Source organism: Temnothorax longispinosus, chromosome 10, assembly GCF_030848805.1.
Source record: "Temnothorax longispinosus isolate EJ_2023e chromosome 10, Tlon_JGU_v1, whole genome shotgun sequence".
Classification (NCBI taxonomy): Eukaryota; Metazoa; Arthropoda; class Insecta; order Hymenoptera; family Formicidae; genus Temnothorax; species Temnothorax longispinosus.
Window position 1 is genome coordinate 19777122 of NC_092367.1, and position 13065 is coordinate 19790186.

At 35.7% G+C, this 13065-nt stretch overlaps 1 protein-coding gene across 3 annotated transcripts in view; it reads right to left on the reverse strand.

Moving 5' to 3' along the window:
- LOC139820734 (uncharacterized) overlaps positions 1 to 13065 on the reverse strand; it is a 193473-nt gene that overhangs the window by 175889 nt on the left and 4519 nt on the right. The gene's annotated exons all lie outside the window — the stretch shown is intronic.

Genomic DNA, 13065 nt, shown 5'->3' on the forward strand with positions numbered 1-13065 from the left:
ACGATCGTTACCCGTCGCACGATATTGTCACTGCACCGTTTTAATCGCGGAAAATTATTAAGAAGAGGTTTCGAAAAGATGTTATAAAATTCTCCTGCAATTTCCTTTACAAGCGCGCTTATTATTGGAAGCTTCTCGCTTTTCGCTATTAAATAAAAAATATAAACGGAAAAGGATAAAAAAAGTTTAGCATTTCTTTTATCGTTTTCAATATATTCTTATTTGCATTCCTATAATTTCATTATCAAATAATATGAAATGCTATATACAAATATGCGTATTGATTTTGAAAGATTCTATACTATTCATGTAATAAAGATATCCGAATATTTTCATTATCCAGTCACATCAAAAACTAATTATAGTACTTAAATATTAAAAAATTCAATTCATTAATTATGATATTGCTAGTAAGTTATTATATTGCTGCTTTTAAATGTGGACGATTGAAAAAATAAAGGAGAAGGAAATTTTTCCGTTACGTGATAAAATGTCAGTTATTTTCACCAAAAGAACTTGCCTCTCCTGGAAAGGTCTAACATAAATTATTCGCCCAGTGAATCGTGACAGTTACTTTTTATCATTGTGTCACACATCTTCTTTTTATTTCGCTCCCTTAATTTCTACAATGCAGAATATTCTACAAATAATTCAGGTTATATGTAAAGTCTTTGCATGTTTAAAAACTCGATATAAAATAGATTGCTTAAAATAAAAATTTCAGAACGTCTTTTTCAAAAACTTTATATATTATAATCTTGAAAATTTTTCAGGAAATTCAGCACTTACTCTTCTTTCCTGAGAAATTTTCAGTTATACTATACAAAATCTAGCTGAATTGTCGTTCAAAAATCGTGAAAACCCGAGGAGAATTACAAGCGCGCCGAGGAACATCCCCGAGATAACAATCTCCGGAAAGTTCCCTCTTTCTCTATGGAGAGGGAAAGCACGTCGCCGGTCAATTAATTTTTTCCCCCTGTGAAACAGTTATTGTACCGCGATGAGGAACGGGTCAATGCGGCATAATAACCTCGTAATAAATCGCTTTGAGCATTAAGCGTGCATTTAATGCCGGCACACGTACACCCCGCTATACACGAGATTTATCACACCATTCATAAAGTAACGCCTATAACCCCCTCACGATGAGGATATGTTGCGTGGCGGTTAATAGTGATGTACCAAACCAGCATCGGAAAGTTTATACACGGCGCCGAGTAGCGTTTAAAGGGCCCTGAATTAGTGTTTCGGCTCCGTACCACCCGGATTCGTATATAACCAGATCAAACGCAAAGTATGGTACATAAATGTATGGCGGCATGGTCGATGCAGCAGTTATGGTGGGTAATATCGCGAAAGTAGGCTGTTACTTGCATCCCAGCAATGTTGCGAGAAGAGAAAACTGGACATACGTGTGCTAATTTTGAATTTTCAGGACCGCGGAATATTTAATTGGTCATAATTGAGAGATGTAAGATACCAGATTTCTTCTCGAGAGCTGATCAAGATCGTTTGTAATAAAAATAAGAGAGCGCGTTCGAGTTTTTAAAACTAAAAGATAGTACTTATGCAAAGATAATATGCAAAAAAAAATTAATAAATATTAGAATTTATCAATAACCCCTGATAAGTACCTACATGTACCTACATGTGTAAACTTTGTGTGCAATAATTTTCATTTTTAGATTTTTTATTTTCATTAATTATAATTTTATATATATTTCTATAGATCTTCTTAATCTGTTTTTTTCCAAACTTTTACTTTTAATATTGAAGCTAATGGTCGATATAAAAAGAGAGAACAAATACATTTACAAATATAAACTATTAGAAGCACAAAGTTCTCCTAAGGATTAAAATAAACTTAGAAGAGCTCAATAAGCAGAAATCGATATCCTGCCTCTATACTTTCCCGTTCAATTTTCATCGGTAGACTGCTCTTAAAATGCAGGGGAGTGCTCTCAGAGGCGATTGTCACCACCACTCGGAAGTGGTTTTGGTATCCGACCACTTCCGGCAGAATGGGCTTTAAAACACCACTCGAGTTCGATGGGAGACAACCTGAGAACCAGACGTATCTTTGAACGGAAATACGAGTCGTCGCTTTACGAGACACATTGTGGTTCCACGTAATCTTAAACGACACGAAACTTTAAATAACATTGCGACGTAACCGCGCTGTTCCCACAAATAAAAGAAAATCATAAAGGAAAATAAAAAGTAAAATTTAATCAAATATAATTGTATGTTACGCGATCACACTAATATAATTTGTATATATTTTTATCAAATCCTTTCTCCTCGTTACGAAAAATATATCCAATTCTTATTTTCAAAGCTTCACGAGTTCACTATTTTGTAAAGTATAACTTGAGAGAGAGATATAGAAGATCTTCCTCCTCTGAATATTTTCCTGCTACGTTTGTTCATTTCTCTGTTGTAAAAATTATAACGCTTCATTATTGTAACGTTCTGTTATGATACGTGCGAGTATATCATGTTCATTCGATTACAGAGCATCGTTTAAAAAACAGAGGGGACTGAGCCCCCAAAAAAAACCTTCTCAAAAACGACCTCGGGGTATATGTTGTGCAAACACAATCGTCCCGTACGGATGAGGTACTTTATATTGCAAATGAGTGAATCGACTCATGTTACATGAGCGCATCTCTCTTTCGAATTTTCTTGCATCGCAAAGCAGAGAACAAATCGGAGATATTGTGTGATTACGCAAGTCGCGAATATCATCACACATTGTATCAAGCCGTGGACAATTCATCGGCCTAAGTCGTTTCGTTTCCCCACGTTTGGCTCAATTTTCCGGCGCAACATATAATTTCGCAGCACCCTCGGGCGAGGGTTTTGTACGGCGATGCACAGATCAGTGTTTCTCAAACATATTCCATCAAATATTTCCACTCTTTTACCTTTTACCTCTTTTTACCTAAAAAGCTGTATACATATTAGTATTAATCTTGCTGTTAACATTAAAAGATAATCTTGGCTGTATAATATAATCCAATGTTTTACTTCGTTTAAATTTAATTAAGATACAAATAATATTTTGTACGAATAACAGCAATACGGATTTCTCAAATAAAAATCACATTCAGTCAATATAAAAGGGATATAAGGGATATAAAAAATGAGTAAATTAAATTTCGTCAGTGAAACCTATTTCTGACTCATTGTCAGAAAAAAAAAAGAGAATGAAGAAAATATATAACTAAAATGAGATTGGATTGCACAAATCTTAGATTTTTCTCGCGTGCATCAATTCGAGAAACACTGATGTAGAGGGTCGGAACGAGTCATTTAAGGGTTGTTAGTTCCGCTGCGGGAAAAACACGGACAGTGGAAACGAGAGAGCATGCAGATGCAGCCAAGCGTGTACATACTGTTCTCCCGTGCGTTTCCCGGGAATATCCATCGGTTTACACACGCTAGAAAGAAACGACCATGACATCCGCGTGTCTGTCGGATACTTTGGCGAGACGTGCAATTACTCCGATGAACGAAAGAAAACATGTTTATGGACTTACGCAGAAAAACAAAAGAGATGCCCGCTGACCTGGAAAGCTCCGAAAAATACGAAGAAACGTGTGACAAATTTCCACATGAATTGCGAGAGTTTCATTATTTTCAGTAGTGGTTCATTGTTCATTATAAAATTGAGTTATAAATTAATTATCATATAATTACCGCGTTCAATATAATCAACGAAAGCAATATCATTTCACTATACTTTAATATAAAATAATAGATAAAATAATACGTGGAATATGGTAAAATACATGTATGAAAATTATTACAGTTTACTCAAATTTAGTAAACTTTGCATGTGAAATCATTTGTCATTAATGAAATTAATATTAGATCATTCTCACAGCAAATTCTTTTAAATACATATTTTAAATATATTTAAATAGATATATTACATAGTATTGCATCCTATATAATATCCTACATTGTAATATTAATATATCTTTATACATAAATCGCAAATAATCGCGTTCTTTAATTCCGTTCAAATTACATTCCTCGTTATCAAGATATTCAAATATATGGGGGAAATTTAAATACTTATCTTGCGCGTTCGACGCTCGCACGCAAAACGCGGTGTGTGGTCGACTAAAATCGTCCGACAAAATTTGCATTCTCGTGTCGCGCGACAACAACGATTGTGTCCTGCCATCTTTAGACGCGGATGAACTTATGCCTGATCTTTTCACCTTTCCCCGCTGCTGGCACGAATCGCGGAACCGCACCGTGCCAGCCGTGGGTCGAAATCAAAAGGTCAATGAGAACAGGCGCCTTTGTTTCATCGATAACGCGCGTCAACCGCGAACAGAATTGTCCGCGAAATTTTACACGAGATGTTTGTTCTGGTACACAGCCAAATCTTCATATCCCTCGTCTATATAAATGTATATATTATATTTCCTTACATATTATTTTATGATCAATCAAATAAATCACTTTTCTTTAGAAATATAAAATTTTTATAGTCTACGAGAAAACTTGAGACGGATCTTCATTATTTTCCAATTTTTATTATAAACATAATTAAACAAATCTTAAAGTAAATCATCCCCTTCAAATTCAAATACCTATTAATCTGATATTAAATATATATAGTTGTAATTTATCGAAGATAGATATACAAGTTACTTTTTATAAAAAGAATAACTTCGAAGAACAAATACTGAAAATGTAATTAAAGCTTTTAAAATAGTTACGATGTGACTGAATAATTTTTTCCTAGCAACACTTTATATCATTTCTTCCGAAATTCCATTTATGTCGCTGAACAGAGGATATTTGAAACGAGAAAGGTGTGCCACATTTTCATGAATGAAACGCGCGTAATCGATTGCGACATTCCTTATGGTCTGAATGGCGAGAGTTTGAGAATGAGCAGCACGTCGCAGCGCCTTCTTTCTCTCCCTCCCTCTTCACCATCTTCGTCGTGTCGCAATCGTCAATCTGCTCGAAACAAGTCATTACCTTTTTCATGCATGAAGAGTCTCGATCTTTCATCTGCCCGACGCGACGAGAGAACACTCGAATTTACCTACGTCGTTGAATCGGACACTAATTTTGTATGGACCGCGAAGAAAGATGATTAACGTTCTTACGTCAGAGTTAAATATATGGCTTTGTGTGGCTCCATATTTAACCATATACTAGCTATTTCTAAAATTTATGCCTAACACCTCATCTAATCTAATTCCTCATGTGATCTAATCTAATTCCTCATCTAATCCTCATCTAATTCCTCATCTAATCTAATTCCTCATGTGATTCCTCAGTGATTCTACGTTTCGCCGGTAAAAGAATAAAAATCAATTGATTTCGATGAAAAGCGCGATTTGTGCCGGAAGTAGTTCGACTTTGGCGATCCACCCATAGAAAATGATGACTGCTAAAAAATGACTTATTGCCTATTAAAGAACACTTCCAACGCGTCGAGACGCCTTTGTCGCGTCGAGACGCGACGAAACGCCCGCGCCGGTCTAATGGATACCCTTGTCGTACGATGACGGTGGCGACGAGGCACCGAATGCATTTAGAAAGGTCGTTAAGAACTTTTTATAGAAGTATGCCTGTACGTCACCCGGTTTCTCGGGGGGTGAGAAGCAACGGATCTCTCTGCCATGCACCCTCGAGCGCTCGAGACCCCTCGTCGTTATACACGGTGTTCAAACGTATCACCCCTGTTAATCTCCGGAGTCTCCGAGCATGGATATGTTTCTGAGCGAAAACAATTCGCATTTCCGTAAAAAAAGAAAAAAACCTTTATCCTATGGACTTGAACGATACCTTTTGCGGTAAAAAAAACTAGTCAACGGTTTTCAACGAAAATTATCAGAATTACAATTTCTGATAAAGACGTCGCATGTTACCATTACGCAGCGTATGAAGCGAATGATTCACCGTCGTTACCCTCGTCACGCAACGAGTAACATTGAAGGGTTACTTACTCGTACAATTCACATGTTGCAATTTGCAGTAATGCTCACAAAACATTTATTGAATATTTTCTCTTAAAGAATTTCCTGTATAGAAAATGATGTAGCAACGCGGGATAATCGTCTATTAACTGCTACCGGATTGAGTTACGCTACGAATTTATAGGATAGAGTGGATCTCGTAGAGGGACGACCAGCTCATAAATCTACCGACGTGTTCACGGATTCATGGTTCAATCAAAAAGTTCTAAATAGGCCGTCGCTCGTGTATTCATTAGCCGTCGGTATAATCGGCGCCATAAATCCCGGAATACTCTGTAAACGCAGAGAACCGGCCGGCCGGCAGAAACCGTCGAAGGTGGTGCATCCGCGCAATGTCGGTATTTATAGTCGTCATCATGCCGTTTGCTCTGTATTAGCCCAATTTGCTGCGCGTCCCTGCGTCCTCCAATTAGCGGATTAGTCGGCGCATAACGCCCACGCAAGTCGTGAATTCCAACCTCGACGGTGTCGCTTTATTTAATCCCGAAGCCGGCGACTCGACAATATCGTCTCGCCTATATTTTTAGAGAAAAATTCTGAATCCCCCATATGCGTGAAACTATACGACTGTGAGAATGTCTCCGAGAGAATAAAACGAAAATTTTGTCATGTTGAAATTTACGTTATGTAAATAAAATAACGATCTAGCGAATATTAACTAACTCCATAAATTTTACGTTCAGACAGATATGAATGTTTAATTATTTACGTCAAACAAATTTTCGTTTAATTATAAGTAGGTATTAAAAAAGGGTAATTTATAATTGATATAAAGTTCACAGTGGCACGAGATTACTGTTATACATTTAATTGCGAAAAACTAATTTCACGAAAATATTCTCGTCAAATTGGCTATCAAAAGAGCGATTATAAAAATAAGTATTCGAGATCAATTTTTTTCATATTTACGATGCGATATTCATTTTATCATGCTGTTTTTGCAGCAAAGCAAAGCGTTTATGTCACCAAATTCGTTCACTATATGACCGTGTCATCGCGAGCATACTACACATCTCTAGAGACTTCCGACGAGAAAGAGCGAGGATGGACCGACGTGAGCGACTCGCTCAGTGCACCTCTCTCTCTCTCTCTCTCTTTCTCGCGTGATTTACATTTTCCGCAACCTATATACCTACCCTCTATCGTACGCCAAAAACTATTCTCGTAGTCGGTCAACTCTGCGATTTTCGTCGTCCTTGTCTCCCGTCGCTTCGTATCACGATCACCGCTTCGTTTTCATTCGAGAAATTAATTGAAAGGCTTGCGCTGCCAAAAAAATCCCAAGCCCGAAAAATTCGAAATCAAGATATTCATAAATGCTAAATATATCTACTGTATATTTAATACAAAAAATATTTGGAAAACGAGATGATTTAATGTTACATAATCGTATATCTAAATAAAATAAAATTACATTAATACATGTTTGCGTAATAATACTATATTACAAAAAAATTTGTAAAAGACTGGAACATATTTTAAACACTTATACCACTTGATTGGAACAAGATTCTGCAAAAATTGATTTTTGCGTAGTTACATATTTATTTTACATATTATTTTACTTATTATTTTTTTAGTTTTAATTGCATACTTTTCTCTTTGCTTCTATTCCATTATCTACTATTCTTCAAAATGGTATACAAAATGAGAATGAGTTTTTGGCGTCGAATCTCTCTGCTCTTACGGAGCAATTATTATACAAACAATTACGATAATTCGAACGCGATTGTTATGAAGAAAAAGGTATTCCATAAAACGAGAGATAAAGTCTCTCATATGACTCTTGATCATACACTTACAGTAATCAATTACGCGAAGTTAGCGCGCGCACGCGTTTCGCAAATGATTCTAAAGCATTCACATCGCTCATTCTCGAGAGTGTAATTACTAATTTCGCATCGTTCTGAAGAACGTAAATCAAAGAGTTGATTTGGAATTAGTAGAAATTTAATTACAGAATCACTAGGTGTATTAATTGCCGATTTGATTAATGCACTGCTTGCTGTAACCAGCTGTTTACCTTAATTGAAATTATTTATAACACAGTTCCTATTGAATCTGTAATCTATATGGATTACACAAACTCTAATGGTGCAATCGAGAAAATTAAAAAAGGCTCTAAAATTGTAATAATTGAATCTAAAATATTTTTGTATATAGATTTAAACTTGCTGTCTAATATACTAATCTTTCACATTATTAGTATAATATATAAATTATATAATTAATTGCGTATGTTCTTTAATAAAAACGAAGATTACAATCGGAGATTCAACTCTTTATTCCTCAGTTTTATTTCATCACATAATTAGAAATATAATATTATATTGTGTTAGAACTTGCATATTTTTTGAGAAACGTAATTAGTGTATCAAATAATTTTAGAAAATTTCGTCATTATTCAGCGCACCTTTGAAAAAATACCATCTGTTTCTAGTCAGAAAGTACATTGACTCTACTGATCGGCACCTGGTTCTGTCATTGCCTTTCGAAAATGCTAATGCGCTATCTTTAAAATTTCCAATAAAATATATTGCCGCAAGCAATTCTAATTTCTATTATATAAACTTTCATGAATATCAAATTCTTAATTAGAAACGAAATATTTTTTAACTAATTTATCTACTTTTTTTTAAATTTGCGTTTTCGATTAATGCATTGAAAAAAACCAAATGTTAAAAATAAAAATAAACAAATTCCTGGTGTGGTAATTATTCGTTCAGGATGCCAAAAATTTTTAACAAACCCTGCAGTCAACACACACATGCCTGATGCATCTGGATACGTGCGTGGTTCGAAAACAAAAACGCAGTTCGAAACATGCGAGATTTTCACGAGCGATGGTCCGAACGAACGTCCGCGTCGACTCGTTGTATAAACACGTGTCAAACTGCGAACGAACATGGAACCCGGTTTCAAAGTGAAAACGAAAGAAGGGCAAAACTTGATGTCAATCCTTTACGATCCGAGAGAATTTCGAAAAAAATCAATCAAAATTAAGTTCTCTAATTGAAATTTTAATTTGATATTAGCAAAATTGCAGACGTCTGTACAGTATTTTACAAAGAATTGAAAGATACAGCCGCAAGGAATAATCACTCATTATTTCGAACAGATTGAAATCGAAATAAAATTTCGATGAATCAAACTCTCGATACTATGCAAAAAATATATCTTATATCAATTGAATTTTCTTCGGCACAAAATACATACATAAGAATCATGTTTGTGTATCCGTAGCATTAATATCCAGCCTTTGACTTCATAATTTATATCGGTTTGAATCTCATATCGAATCTTTGCAGAAGTATCGATACAAATCTCATAAACCACTATCAAATGTACCTCGGCACACAATCGTGAAGGGTTAAACCGTTCGAAAACTCGCGATTTTCCACTTCGTTTGCTGCCTATTCGAGCATCGGTCCCGCGTCTAAACCAGTCTCGATTTATCCCTCGTGTGTGACTACTCCGGTAAAATCTTAAGTGCTAATGGCCCCCTCGAGCATCCGACAAACGTACGTAATTTCATTAGCACTCGGGACTTTCTATGCTTCGGCTTCTATTTTCCACACATTTCCCGTAATTTGACAGTAGAAAGCCTGTTTGTTGAAAATATATTTAACTCCCCGCTAACCAATATTACTAACAAACCAATGCAATTTAAAGTGTCAATTTTTAGTGTGTGCAATGAGACGTTTACCGTAAATACTTACATAGAACATTTCACAGAAATTATATAAAATGTTAGGGCTAAATTTTTTCGTGAAATTGACACATAATACTTTTCTCTTAGAAAAAATATTTTTAAAATATCAAAAAGAAATTGTGTTTTAAGTGTATAAAAAGGTAACACAAATTCCGTTTTTTAACTAAATAAAAGAAAAAAATCAAGAATTTACTTAATATTAAACGTTAAAAAATCATATCAGGCAATGTCTTTAATATTCCATTAAAAAAAATAATACTTTAAGTTTTTTAAAAAAGTGTTGAACGAAAAACATTTCTATAAAAACTAATATTAATACTTGATAATAGAACATTGGATCTTTCTTATATATATTTCTCTTTCTGATCATATAATTTTCCAACATTATAGCAGAGAATATATGTTAATTAGCGACTATTTCCTTTTAAATATCTTTAATTAATCGCATCAATTATTTTAGAAACTGCTATGCCACACTAATACGCTTCAACGTCGAGTGATGTCGCAATAAATTTTAAGACACATATTCCTCCGCAATCCTCTTTATGCGAAATACGAAAGGACAAGATCATAAGAGCACTGCTACATTCTAGCTGAGCAGTTAAGCGGTTATGCTCCCGCGAAGAAAAGATCGGTCGCGGTGATACTTCTAAAATTAGCTCGCCGCGCCGCCGCCGCCGCCACCGCGTAACTTCCTCTCTCTCTCTCAGTGCGCGTATTCGCGAATGTCGTGCGCGTAAATTCCTGCGTGCCGACGTGGACTCGCAACCGCGCGCAAATTAATTGCCGTCGAGCTTCAGAAAAGTTGCCTCGAAAAGCGCACTTCGTGTAACTAATCCCGGTCGACGCCATAAATTTCCTGCTACCCGCTGTTTTCCCCGCGTGTTTCCACTCTATCTCGGCGAAGATGGTGGCTCGATAATGACTTTATGTATATATGTTGCCAGTATTTACGCAAAAGGTAAGATCGCGAAAAATTAGAAATGGAAATATCTTCAAATACGAAATATCAATGCCCAATTTTACATCGCTGTTAATATCGTGAGAAAAGTACGAGAAAAAAAATTATTCTTTCATAACTTTCTTAAAATATTTATATATTATTTACTAGCACAGTTTTGTAATATATCATTGTAAATCTAAGACAAGTTTCATTTAGAAAAATTAAATATTAATTCTATCATATTTTTCCAAATTCCGCGCGATATTTCCTTCATTTTCTATTATAATATAATTTTAGATCACATTCTCAGCTCTGACGCGATATTTCTAGTTTCTCATTACTCTTCTACTAAGAATGAATTTCTAATAGACGTGGATTATTTGAATATCGATTTTGAAGAAGAAAGAGCATCGAGAATGCATTACATCGGCGCCAGGAAATGGATGCATCCGCAGGTACCCCGTCGATGCACCGAGCAGCTAGGCAGCTCCCGCGGAGATTGCAATGACGTTTAATAAAGCCGTGATGTATCTGCGCCGAGTTATCAATTAGCAGTAATTGCGCTTAGGCCACGGAAATATCGATAACGCGCGATAGAGAACGAGAGATGGAAGTCTTAATCGCGGTGTGCGATGGCAGTACGTGAGAAAATGTAAACTCGATATATCATAGTTTTTTGGTGCTGCATTATCATGCGACGCCCTCGCTTTTTTCCTTCACGTCGATATCTCGTCGTACGCGACGGGGACTCGAAATGGGAATTAATTAAAGGCCCGGCCCGCAGCAGGTGTCATGATAATTCCTTCGAATTGGCCGTGACGGGGCTCATTATGCAAAGCTATGCAACGCGTGGCCGTGCGTAATCACACGCGTCGTTTCACGGAATTATTTATCCAACTGTCAATAACGTTGCCCTCACGCATACGCGGTGACACAAACCGTTAGCTTTAGCATAATTTATCACGCATTAAGGATGCGCGGTGATTGCACGAAACGGTTTGCTGCTTTCCTTTTTTAAGACGTTATTGATGCATTAATCTCTCGGGGAGGGGGGAGATTTAACTCTCAACATTCGCGGAAATGCAACGTCAATTGCAATGTTGACACGCTGTCGATATGTCGTGTGACAGTCGTTTGATTCGCCTGTCATGGCAATGTCGACGGACGGGCAATTATTCGCGCGTCATAGTTACGTGTCTCGAATTGTTTTGACACAAGTATCACACTAAGAATGATAAACTAATAAATTATCTCGTTTAAATGTCAAAAGGTATTTGTATCTTGCAATATATTTTAGTCGTACGTAATATCACAAAAAAGATAGTACGACAATTATACAAAAAAACTGATACAGTGTTTGAGATATAAATAAATTAACTAAAATATAACATTATAAAAAAAATTTTAATATCAAACGAAGAGAAAATTTATTCGCTGTCACCATAAAGTCACTCTTAATCGCAATAAAATCAGGAACGTTGAACGATTATTCACTTGTATTTCGAATCGTCGCAAAAGGGACGAAGCATAAAGCGCGTTAAAAATAATTTCGAACCCGCTGCCCTTTAAAAAGCGAGCGAAGTTGCGAGAGTCGACGTGAAATACGATCGCGGTTGAGTGTCACTCGTTATATTGCAACACACAAAGGGTTAATGCGCGGGACTCGAGCGATGACCCAGAGAGTTAACCCAAAGTTAACCGAGGGCAATTTCAGAATTGGTCCAGGGTTAGCCCTTGTCTCCGGGAAATAAATAAATCATCGTAAGTGGAAGCAAACCAAGTTGCGCGTAAAGGCCAATGCAATTTTCCAGCCATCATCTTTTAATGCAAACTACTCGTTTTGATTAACTTCCGCCGGAAATGAACGAAAAAGACATTAAAATTTTAAGTAGCTTAAGACGAGGCAACAGTAGAATATTCATTCAAAAAGCTTTTGTTTTTAAAACAAATAACATTGATGAAAAGATTTATTTGAGTGCCTTTCCAATTATACTGTTGATTTTCAACTTGTACATTCGTTAATTGTGTTAATTTGCAAAAATTTTTTAAGAATTAAAATATCAAATGTGATTCTTCACGGTGAAAAGGAATTACAATTAGAAAATTTCTGACTGTAAGAGAAAGATTATTATCTTCCTCTTTAAATCTATTCTATTTAGTGTGTTGCATTCTTTTATATACTTTCTATTTTTCGCATGACAAAATACAATTATTGAAATTTAAAGAAATAAAACGAGAAAACATGTGGGCACAAAATATAAATATATAAAACAACAGATTTATTTATTATATCATCGTTCATTCAAATCAGAGATAGCTAGAAAGAAAATTATATTGTTAACAAGAATAAAAAAAGCACTGTCAAAATTTAGACTGTTCATAATATCAGCGTGCTG